Source organism: Cyprinodon tularosa, unplaced genomic scaffold (assembly GCF_016077235.1).
Source record: "Cyprinodon tularosa strain WSP-4 unplaced genomic scaffold, ASM1607723v1 ctg1038, whole genome shotgun sequence".
NCBI classification, from domain to species: Eukaryota; Metazoa; Chordata; class Actinopteri; order Cyprinodontiformes; family Cyprinodontidae; genus Cyprinodon; species Cyprinodon tularosa.
The window spans coordinates 143,595-154,973 of record NW_024037825.1 but is presented as its reverse complement, the minus strand read 5'-3'; the positions used below and the strand labels follow the sequence as shown (position 1 = coordinate 154,973).

The 11,379-nt window shown below is 44.2% G+C and overlaps 1 protein-coding gene across 1 annotated transcript in view; it reads left to right on the top strand.

Annotated features, from left to right (window-relative positions):
- The first annotated feature begins 532 nt into the window (after positions 1-532).
- The window catches only part of LOC119781495 (potassium voltage-gated channel subfamily B member 2-like), a 32,262-nt gene continuing 21,415 nt past the window's right edge, over positions 533-11,379 (top strand). Inside the window, exon 1 of the mRNA XM_038281985.1 lies at positions 533-724. The gene's annotated coding sequence lies outside the window, so the exon portion shown is untranslated. The remainder of the gene's footprint in view (positions 725-11,379) is intronic.

Sequence of the window (11,379 nt, the reverse complement as noted above, 5' to 3'; positions counted from 1 at the left end):
CTTCCTTAGACTTCATTTTCTTAGTTTTATAACTAATAGTAACAGAGTCACATTTAACTTTGTATAATCATGAAAAACTATTTATTTTGGTTTGTGGTGAGCAACAAGTTGGGGCAGCACTGAATCCAACCACAAAGAAATTGATTGTCTGGATGAAACTAATTATTTTGATGGTTTTTATAGTTTTTAAACACCAACAGAATGAAAATGATCTTAAATGAAACCAAACTGATTGAAGTTGGAGTCATTTCAGGTTTTCTCTTTCCAGCAGACAGAATCTAGCAGCGACCTTCTGTGGAGCAACAACCTGCTGGAAACGCGTCTTTATGCAATAATCCAGTTTTTACAAAGAGAGAATGAAGAGTTTTCATTCAACTGTTTCCTTTAACATTTCTAAACGGTCATCAGCGCGCAGTGGGGGGTGGGGGTGGAGCTGAAGTTCAGCTGGAAACAAGCTGTTGATCTGGAGCTGTCCTCGGTGCTGAATCGCTAAATCCAATTAGCCTCTCCACCCCCAACCCCAGCCTCTCTTCTCAGGCCGACCGTCAGCGGAACCGGGCGCTTTCTGTGGGCTCTGCTTCCTCCTCTTCGTGCTCCGAACTTTGGACCGAGATGCGGCTTCTGAGCGGCCGAACGGTTCTGGGTGGAAACTGCGGGTCAGCGGCTGGAAGCGGGGGGGTCCTGGGAAGCAAAAAGTTCGGCTGGTAGGAGATTCGGCTGAGAGGTGAGTTCATCCAGGACCTTCAGTGTTTTAAAGTGTGCTGGATTAACGGGATGTTCTGCTCTGCTGTGCTTCTTATCGGACTTTGGGCCTGGTTCTGATCCTGGTTCTGATCCTGGTTATGGCATCTATTCAGCTCCTCTTGGAACCATCAGAAACGGCCTGTTTAGTATTGAAATATAATATTTAACATCATCCGATGAAGAAAATAAAGTCTGTTCTGGTTTTGGTTTCGAACAGGACCAGATGGGACGCATTTTTACGATGGTGACGTAGCATTCTGGTCTGTGACGTAGCAGAGTGTCCCAGGAGAAGATAGATGGGCTAAAATTAACTGAGGCAGGCCTGAGCCATGGGAGCTGATGTCCAGGTTCTTCCTGGGATTAGTGGGAAGTTACACAATCTGATTTAAAGGTCAGTGGACAGTCCAGCCATCCACCAACCAGAACTTTTACCAAATCATCAAAAAGTTTCCAACCAGAAGGAAATCTAAAGTTCAGATGCAAAGCAGCTGGTCTCATCCGATCAGTACCGGGCCAGCAGAACCTCCCTGATCTAAAAAAAATAAAATCAAACCCAGATGTCTCTAACAGGTTATAAAGCCGTTTGGGTCTCCAGAGAACCAGGACCTGGTCCAGTCCTGGAGGAACCATGGATGCTGCTGAACTTTCCAGCCTAAAAAAAAGGAAATAAAAGAGAGATCTGTGAGTGGGACCTACTTCCATAAATCCAGACTGGCTTTACTAAGTCCTGTTTATTTATTTTAGTTTTAATAGGATCTCTGACTCTAAATGAGAAAAAGAAACTAATCTGCTTCTGCTTACAGTGTTTAAAAAAAAAAGTTTGATGTCAGAAAACTATCATTAAATCAGAATAAAACAATCGATTATATTTGGTCAGTAAATCAATCCATGTCAGCTCAGGAACAGGGGGGATGGATGGATGGATGGATGGATGGATGATGGATGGATGGATGGATGATGGATGGATGGATGGATGGATGATGGATGGATGGATGATGGATGGATGGATGGATGGATGGATGGATGGATGATGGATGGATGGATGGATGATGATGGATGGATGGATGGATGATGGATGATGGATGATGGATGGATGGATGATGGATGGATGGATGATGGATGGATGGATGAATGGATGGATGGATGATGGATGGATGGATGGATGGATGATGGATGGATGATGGATGGATGGATGGATGGATGATTGATGGGTGGATGGATGGATGATTGATGGGTGGATGGATGGATGGATGATTGATGGGTGGATGGATGGATGGATGGATGGATGGATGGATGGATGGATGGATGATTGATGGGTGGATGGATGGATGGATGGATGATGGATGGATGGATGGATGGATGATGGATGGATGGATGATGGATGGATGGATGATGGATGGATGATGGATGGATGGATGGATGATTGATGGGTGGATGGATGGATGATTGATGGATGATGGATGGATGATGGATGGATGGATGATAGATGGATGGATGGATGATGGATGGGTGGATGGATGGATGGATGATGGATGGGTGGATGGATGGATGGATGATGGATGGGTGGATGGATGGATGGATGATGGATGGGTGGATGGATGGATGGATGATGGATGGATGGATGGATGGATGGATGGATGATGGATGATAGATGGATGGATGGATGATGGATGGATGGATGGATGGATGGATGGATGGATGGATGATGGATGGATGGATGGATGATGGATGGATGATGGATGGATGGATGGATGGATGGATGGATGATGGATGGATGGATGATAGATGGATGGATGGATGATGGATGGATGGATGGATGGATGGATGGATGGATGGATGGATGATGGATGGATGGATGGATGGATGATGGATGGATGGATGGATGGATGGATGGATGGATGGATGATGGATGGATGGATGGATGGATGGATGATAGATGGATGGATGGATGATGGATGGATGGATGGATGGATGATGGATGGATGGATGGATGATGGATGGAGAGATGATGGATGGATGGATGGACGGATGATGGATGGATGAATTGATGGACGGATGGACAGACAGACTCATCCACGGTGGTGACATCCTGGACTTCAGGGTCCCGTAGATGGACTGCTAGAATATGACCTCTCCAATGATGGAGTGATGTCATCGTCTAACTTCCTCCCCACTGAGGGAGTGATGTCATCACATAACTTCCTCTCCACTGATGGAGTGATGTCATGGCCTAACTTCCTCTCTGATGATGGAGTGATGTCATGGCCTAACTTCCTCTCTGATGATGGAGTGATGTCATGGCCTAACTTCCTCTCTGATGATGGAGTGATGTCATGGCCTAACTTCCTCTCTGATGATGGAGTGATGTCATGGTCTAGCTTCCTCTCTGATGATGGATTGATGTCATGGCCTAACTTCCTCTCCACTGATGGAGTGATGTCATGGCCTAACTTCCTCTCTGATGATGGAGTGATGTCATGGCCTAACTTCCTCTCTGATGATGGAGTGATGTCATGGCCTAACTTCCTCTCTGATGATGGAGTGATGTCATGGCCTAACTTCCTCTCTGATGATGGAGTGATGTCATGGCCTAACTTCCTCTCTGATGATGGAGTGATGTCATGGTCTAACTTCCTCTCTGATGATGGAGTGATGTCATGGTCTAACTTCCTCTCCACTGATGGAGTGATACAGAGATACAAAAAGCAGCTGTAAAAGGCGGCCCCGTCCAGGAAACACACAGCCAGGCAGACGAGCTCCAAGGCAGCTCCCATGCCAGAGGACGAAGAGAGCACATCCACTCAGTCACGGTCAGAGAAACAGGACCACACTGGAAAACAGGCAGATCTCCAACATCTATAAACAAGGGTGTTGATAGAAGCAGCACAGCTGATGTTTCTTTCCAGGATGACGTCACAGCCAAACAGGAACAGACGAGGCAAAGCTACTCTGAGGAAAAGCAGAGAGAGCAGAAGGTTAGAGATTGAACTAACAGATTCTGTAGAATAGGAGAACAGAGAGAGAATGAAGCAGAATGATGAAATGGGGGTCCCTATGTCCTCCAAAAGTCTAAGCCTATAGCAGCATAACTATAGAGATAGCTCAGGATAACCTGAGCCACCCTAACTAGAAGCTTTATCAAAAAGGAAAGTTTTAAGCCTAGCCTTAAAAGTAGACAGGGTGTCTGCCTCACGGACTAAAACTGGTAGTTGGTTCTACAGGAGAGGAGCCTGAGAACTAAAAGATCTGCCTCCCATTCTACTTTTAGAAATTCTAGGAACCACTAGTAAACCTGCAGATTGAGAGCGAAGTGCTCTGTTAGGAACATAAGGAACAATCAGATCTCTGATATCAGATGGAGCTTGGCCATTTAAGGCTTTATATGTGAGAAGGAGGATTTTAAATTCTATTCTTGATTTAACAGGAAGCCAATGAAGAGAAGCCAGGATAGGAGAGATATGATCTCTCTTTTTCATTTTCATCAGAACTCTGGCTGCAGCATTTTGGATCAGCTGAAGGCTTTTAACTACAGTTTGTGGACTTCCTGATAGTAAAGAATTACAATAGTCCAGCCTTGAAGTAACAAATGCATGGACTAGTTTCTCAGCATCACCCCTGGACAGGAGATTTCTAATTTTTGCAATGTTCCTCAGATGAAAGAAGGAAATTCTAGAAACCTCTTTGATATGGGATTTAAATGACAGGTCCTGATCAAAAACAACACCAAGATTTTTTACTTTATTATCTGAAATCAGTTTAATCCCATCCAAATGAAGTGACTGGCTAATCAGTTTCTTTTTCAGAGACTCTGGTCCAAAGACTATAACTTCTGTTTTGCCTGCATTCAGAAGCGGAAAATTAAGAGTCATCCAGGTTTTTATGTCTTCAGACATGCCTGTAATCTATGTAATGGGTTAGCTTCATCTGGATTTATAGACAGATATAGCTGGGTATCATCAGCATAACAGTGAAAATTAATCCCATGCTGTCTAATAACTCTACCAATTGGGAGCATGTATAAAGTAAAGAGAATTGGTCCTAGCACTGATCCCTGTGGTACTCCACAGGTAACCTTTGAGCGTGTTGAAGATCTATCATTAACATGAACAAACTGAATTCGATCAGATAGATAAGATTTAAACCAGTCTAGTGCTGTTCCTTTAATTCCAACAAAATATTCAAGTCTTTCTAAAAGAATATTATGGTCAACTGTATCAAATGCAGCACTAAGATCCAACAGGACGAGCACAGATACAAGTCCATTATCTGAGGCCATGAGAATATCATTAGTGACTTTCACCAGAGCTGTTTCAGTGCTATGATGAGCTCTAAAGCCAGACTGAAACTCTTCAAAAAGTTCATTATGGTGGAAGTGATCGCAAACTTGTTTGGCAACTACTTTCTCAAGAATTTTGGATAAGAAAGGACGATTGGATATAGGTCTATAATTGACCAAGTCATCTGGGTCAAGAGACGGTTTCTTAAGCAGAGGTTTAATTACAGCAATCTTAAAAGCTTTAGGTACATATCCCTGTAACAGAGATAGATTAATCACATCTAAAATGGAGGAGGAGATCAAAGGGAATACCTCCTTAAATAACCTGGTTGGAACTGGATCTAACATACAAGTTGAAGGCTTAGATGAAGACAATAATTTTGCTAATTCAGAGAGTTCAACTGGATCAAAGCAGTCTAAACCCGGTTCAGATTCCATGACTACCTCAGGTACAATCGCGGATAGAGGAGTGCTTATGATCTTATTTTTAATAAGATCAATCTTATTTATAAAGAATCCCATAAAATCATTGCTGCTAAGAGCAGGTGGAATGGACGGTTCAACAGAGCTATGGCTCTGGGTGAGTTTGGCAACTGTATTAAAAAGAAATCTAGGATTATTCTTATTCTCCTCTATTAATGAGGAGAAGTATGCTGCTCTTGCTTTACAAAGGGTCCTCTTATACAGCAGTAAACCATTTTTCCAGACTAGGAAGGACTCTCGCAGGCCTGTGGAGCGATATTTTCTCTCCAGTTTCCTAGCATTTTGCTTCAAAGTACGCAGCTCTGCATTAAACCAAGGAGCAAGCTTTCTATTTTTAACGGTTTTCATTTTCAAAGGAGCTGCGTTGTCTAAGGCAATACGCAGAGAACTAGCAACCCCCTCAACAAAATCATCAACCTGTGAAGGGGAATAAGCTAAGCTTTTGCACTCTGCAGCACTGCTCAGCGACACAGAGCAGAGAGAAAGTGAAGCAGATTCTTTAAAATTTATAACTGCAATATCTGATAAAGATCTACTAAAATTGAACCTTCTTTTGGGGGAGGAGAACTCTGTTAAAGTAATCCTGAAGGTTATTAGAAAGTGGTCAGAGAGGACAGGGTTGTGAGGAAATACTGTTATTTCTTCACATTCTATGCCGTATGTCAGCACAAGATCCAAAGTATGAAGATGAGAATGCGTGGGACTATTCACATTTTGAACAAAGCCAATAGTGTCTAAGATAGCATTAAAGGCTGCTCTTAAGCTATCGCCTTCAATGTCAGCATGGATGTTAAAATCTCCCACTATGATGACCCTGTCAGTATTTAATACCAAATCAGAAAGGAACTCTGAAAACTCATCTAAAAATTCAGACTAAGGACCTGGTGGACGATACAAAGTTACAAAAAGAAGAGGTTTTCTTGCCTTGAAATTTGGATCAGGGAAATTAAGGGTTAAATGTTCAAAAGAGTTGTAGGAATTAATTGTTTTGGGAGTAATCAGTAAGTCAGACTCGAAGATTGTTGCTACTCCTCCTCCTCGCCCAGAACTTCTGGGGATGTGAAAATTTAAACAGCTTGAAGGAGTTGCCTCATTTATGCTCACATAATCCTCTTGCTGCAGCCAGGTTTCTGTAAGGCAAAACAAGTCAATGTGATTATCACAAATCAAGTAATTAACTAGTAGACTTTTAGAGGAAAGCGATCTTATGTTAAACAGACCGCATTTAATTGTTTTAACTTTTTCCCCAATTGGAGTTATTTTGATTTTAATTAGATTATCATGATTTACTCCTTTGGGAATCTTTGCTAATTTATTAGATTTTGGTCGTGGGCAAGACACTGTCTGGATGGAGTAAAGAGTGGGTAACAGTAGAGAAGCTGCAGAGATGTGTGTTAAACTACAACTCTGCTTCCTGGTCTGCACCCTGGGTGGTCATCCTCTCTGATGATGGAGTGATGTCATGGTCTAACTTCCTCCCCACTGAAGGAGTGATGTCATGGTCTAACTTCCTCTCCAATGATGGAGTGATGTCATCGTCTAACTTCCTCCCCACTGAGGGAGTGATGTCATCACATAACTTCCTCTCCACTGATGGAGTGATGTCATGGCCTAACTTCCTCTCTGATGATGGAGTGATGTCATGGCCTAACTTCCTCTCTGATGATGGAGTGATGTCATGGTCTAACTTCCTCTCTGATGATGGAGTGATGTCATGGTCTAACTTACTCTCTGATGATGGAGTGATGTAATGGTCTAACTTCCTCTCCACTGATTGAGTGATGTCATGGCCTAACTTCCTCTCTGATGATGGATTGATGTCATGGTCTAACTTCCTCCCCACTGAAGGAGTGATGTCATGGTCTAACTTCCTCCCTGATGATGGAGTGATGTCATGGCCTAACTTCCTCCCCACTGAAGGAGTGATGTCATGGTCTAACTTCCTCTCCAATGATGGAGTGATGTCATCGTCTAACTTCCTCTCCACTGAGGGAGTGATGTCATCACATAACTTCCTCTCCACTGATGGAGTGATGTCATGGTCTAACTTCCTCCCCACTGAAGGAGTGATGTCATCACCTAACTTCCTCTCTGATGATGGAGTGATGTCATGGTCTAACTTCCTCTCTGATGATGGAGTGATGTCATGGCCTAACTTCCTCCCCACTGAAGGAGTGATGTCATGGTCTAACTTCCTCTCTGATGATGGAGTGATGTCATGGTCTAACTTCCTCTCTGATGATGGAGTGATGTCATGGTCTAACTTCCTCCCCATTGATGGAGTGATGTCATGGCCTTACTTCCTCTCTGATGATGGAGTGATGTCATGGTCTAACTTCCTCTCTGATGATGGAGTGATGTCATGGTCTAACTTCCTCTCTGATGATGGAGTGATGTCATGGCCTAACTTCCTCTCTGATGATGGAGTGATGTCATGGTCTAGCTTCCTCTCTGATGATGGAGTGATGTCACGGTCTAACTTCCTCTCTGATGATGGATTGATGTCACGGTCTAACTTCCTCTCTGATGATGGAGTGATGTCACGATCTGACTTCCTCTCTGATGATGGAGTGATGTCATGGTCTAACTTCCTCTCTGATGATGGAGTGATGTCATGGCCTAACTTCCTCTCTGATGATGGAGTGATGTCACGGTCTAACTTCCTCTCTGATGATCGAGTGATGTCACGGTCTAACTTCCTCTCTGATGATGGAGTGATGTCACGGTCTAACTTCCTCTCTGATGATGGAGTGATGTCATGGTCTAACTTCCTCTCTGATGATGGAGTGATGTCATGGCCTAACTTCCTCTCTGATGATGGAGTGATGTCACGGTCTACCTTCCTCTCTGATGATGGAGTGATGTCACGGTCTAACTTCCTCTCTGATGATGGAGTGATGTCACGGTCTAACTTCCTCTCTGATGATGGAGTGATGTCACGGTCTAGCTTCCTCTCTGATGATGGATTGATGTCATGGTCTAACTTCCTCTCTGATGATGGAGTGATGTCACGGTCTAGGTTCCTCTCTGATGATGGAGTGATGTCACGGTCTAGCTTCCTCTCTGATGATGGAGTGATGTCACGGTCTAGCTTCCTCTCTGATGATGGAGTGATGTCACGGTCTAACTTCCTCTCTGATGATGGAGTGATGTCACGGTCTAGCTTCCTCTCTGATGATGGAGTGATGTCACGGTCTAGCTTCCTCTCTGATGATGGAGTGATGGCATGGTCTAACTTCCTCTCTGATGATGGAGTGATGTCATGTTCTAACTTCCTCTCTGATGATGGAGTGATGTCATGGTCTAGCTTCCTCTCTGATGATGGAGTGATGTCATGGCCTAACTTCCTCTCTGATGATGGAGTGATGTCATGGTCTAGCTTCCTCTCTGATGATGGAGTGATGTCATGGTCTAACTTCCTCTCTGATGATGGAGTGATGTCACGGTCTAACTTCCTCTCTGATGATGGATTGATGTCATGGCCTAACTTCCTCCCCACTGAAGGAGTGATGTCATGGCCTAACTTCCTCCCCACTGAAGGAGTGATGTCATGGTCTAACTTCCTCTCTGATGATGGAGTGATGTCATGGTCTAACTTCCTCTCTGATGATGGAGTGATGTCATGGTCTAGCTTCCTCTCTGATGATGGAGTGATGCCATGGTCTAACTTCCTCTCTGATGATGGAGTGATGTCATGGTCTAACTTCCTCTCTGATGATGGAGTGATGTCACGGTCTAACTTCCTCTCTGATGATGGATTGATGTCATGGTCTAACTTCCTCTCTGATGATGGAGTGATGTCATGGCCTAACTTCCTCTCTGATGATGGAGTGATGTCATGGTCTAGCTTCCTCTCTGATGATGGAGTGATGTCACGGTCTAACTTCCTCTCTGATGATGGAGTGATGTCATGGCCTAACTTCCTCTCTGATGATGGAGTGATGTCATGGTCTAACTTCCTCTCTGATGATGGAGTGATGTCATGGCCTAACTTCCTCTCTGATGATGGAGTGATGTCATGGTCTAGCTTCCTCTCTGATGATGGAGTGATGTCATGGTCTAGCTTCCTCTCTGATGATGGAGTGATGTCATGGTCTAACTTCCTCTCTGATGATGGAGTGATGTCATGGCCTAACTTCCTCCCCACTGAAGGAGTGATGTCATGGCCTAACTTCCTCCCCACTGAAGGAGTGATGTCATGGTCTAACTTCCTCTCTGATGATGGAGTGATGTCATGGTCTAACTTCCTCTCTGATGATGGAGTGATGTCATGGTCTAACTTCCTCTCTGATGATGGAGTGATGTCATGGTCTAACTTCCTCTCTGATGATGGAGTGATGTCATGGTCTAACTTCCTCTCTGATGATGGAGTGATGTCATGGTCTAACTTCCTCTCTGATGATGGAGTGATGTCATGGTCTAACTTCCTCTCTGATGATGGATTGATGTCATGGTCTAACTTCCTCCCCACTGAAGGAGTGATGTCATGGTCTAGCTTCCTCTCTGATGATGGAGTGATGTCATGGCCTAACTTCCTCCCCACTGATGGAGTGATGTCATGGTCTAAATTCCTCTCTGATGATGGAGTGATGTCATGGCCTAACTTCCTCTCTGATGATGGAGTGATGTCATGGTCTAACTTCCTCTCTGATGATGGAGTGATGTCATGGCCTAACTTCCTCTCTGATGATGGAGTGATGTCATGGTCTAACTTCCTCTCTGATGGTGGAGTGATGTCATGGTCTAGCTTCCTCTCTGATGATGGAGTGATGTCACGGTCTAACTTCCTCTCTGATGATGGAGTGATGTCATGGTCTAACTTCCTCTCTGATGATGGAGTGATGTCATGGTCTAACTTCCTCCCCACTGACGGAGTGATGTCATGGTCTAACTTCCTCTCTGATGATGGAGTGATGTCATGGCCTAACTTCCTCTCTGATGATGGAGTGATGTCATGGCCTAACTTCCTCTCTGATGATGGAGTGATGTCATGGTCTAACTTCCTCTCTGATGATGGAGTGATGTCATGGCCTAACTTCCTCCCCACTGATGGAGTGATGTCATGGTCTAACTTCCTCTCTGATGATGGAGTGATGTCATGGCCTAACTTCCTCTCTGATGATGGAGTGATGTCATGGTCTAACTTCCTCTCTGATGATGGAGTGATGTCATGGCCTAACTTCCTCTCTGATGATGGAGTGATGTCATGGTCTAACTTCCTCTCTGATGGTGGAGTGATGTCATGGTCCTAGCTTCCTCTCTGATGATGGAGTGATGTCATGGTCTAACTTCCTCTCTGATGATGGAGTGATGTCATGGTCTAACTTCCTCTCTGATGATGGAGTGATGTCATGGTCTAACTTCCTCTCTGATGATGGAGTGATGTCATGGTCTAACTTCCTCTCTGATGATGGAGTGATGTCATGGTCTAACTTCCTCTCTGATGATGGATTGATGTCATGGTCTAACTTCCTCCCCACTGAAGGAGTGATGTCATGGTCTAACTTCCTCTCTGATGATGGAGTGATGTCATGGCCTAACTTCCTCTCTGATGATGGAGTGATGTCATGGTCTAACTTCCTCTCTGATGATGGAGTGATGTCATGGTCTAACTTCCTCTCTGATCATGGAGTGATGTCATGGTCTAACTTCCTCTCTGATGATGGAGTGATGTCATCATCTAACTTCCTCTCCAATGATGGAGTGATGTCATGGTCTAACTTCCTCCCCACTGAAGGAGTGATGTCATCACCTAACTTTGTCTCTGATGATGGAGTGATGTCATGGTCTAACTTCCTCTCTGATGATGGAGTGATGTCATGGTCTAACTTCCTCTCTGATGATGGAGTGATGTCATGGTCTAACTTCCTCTCTGA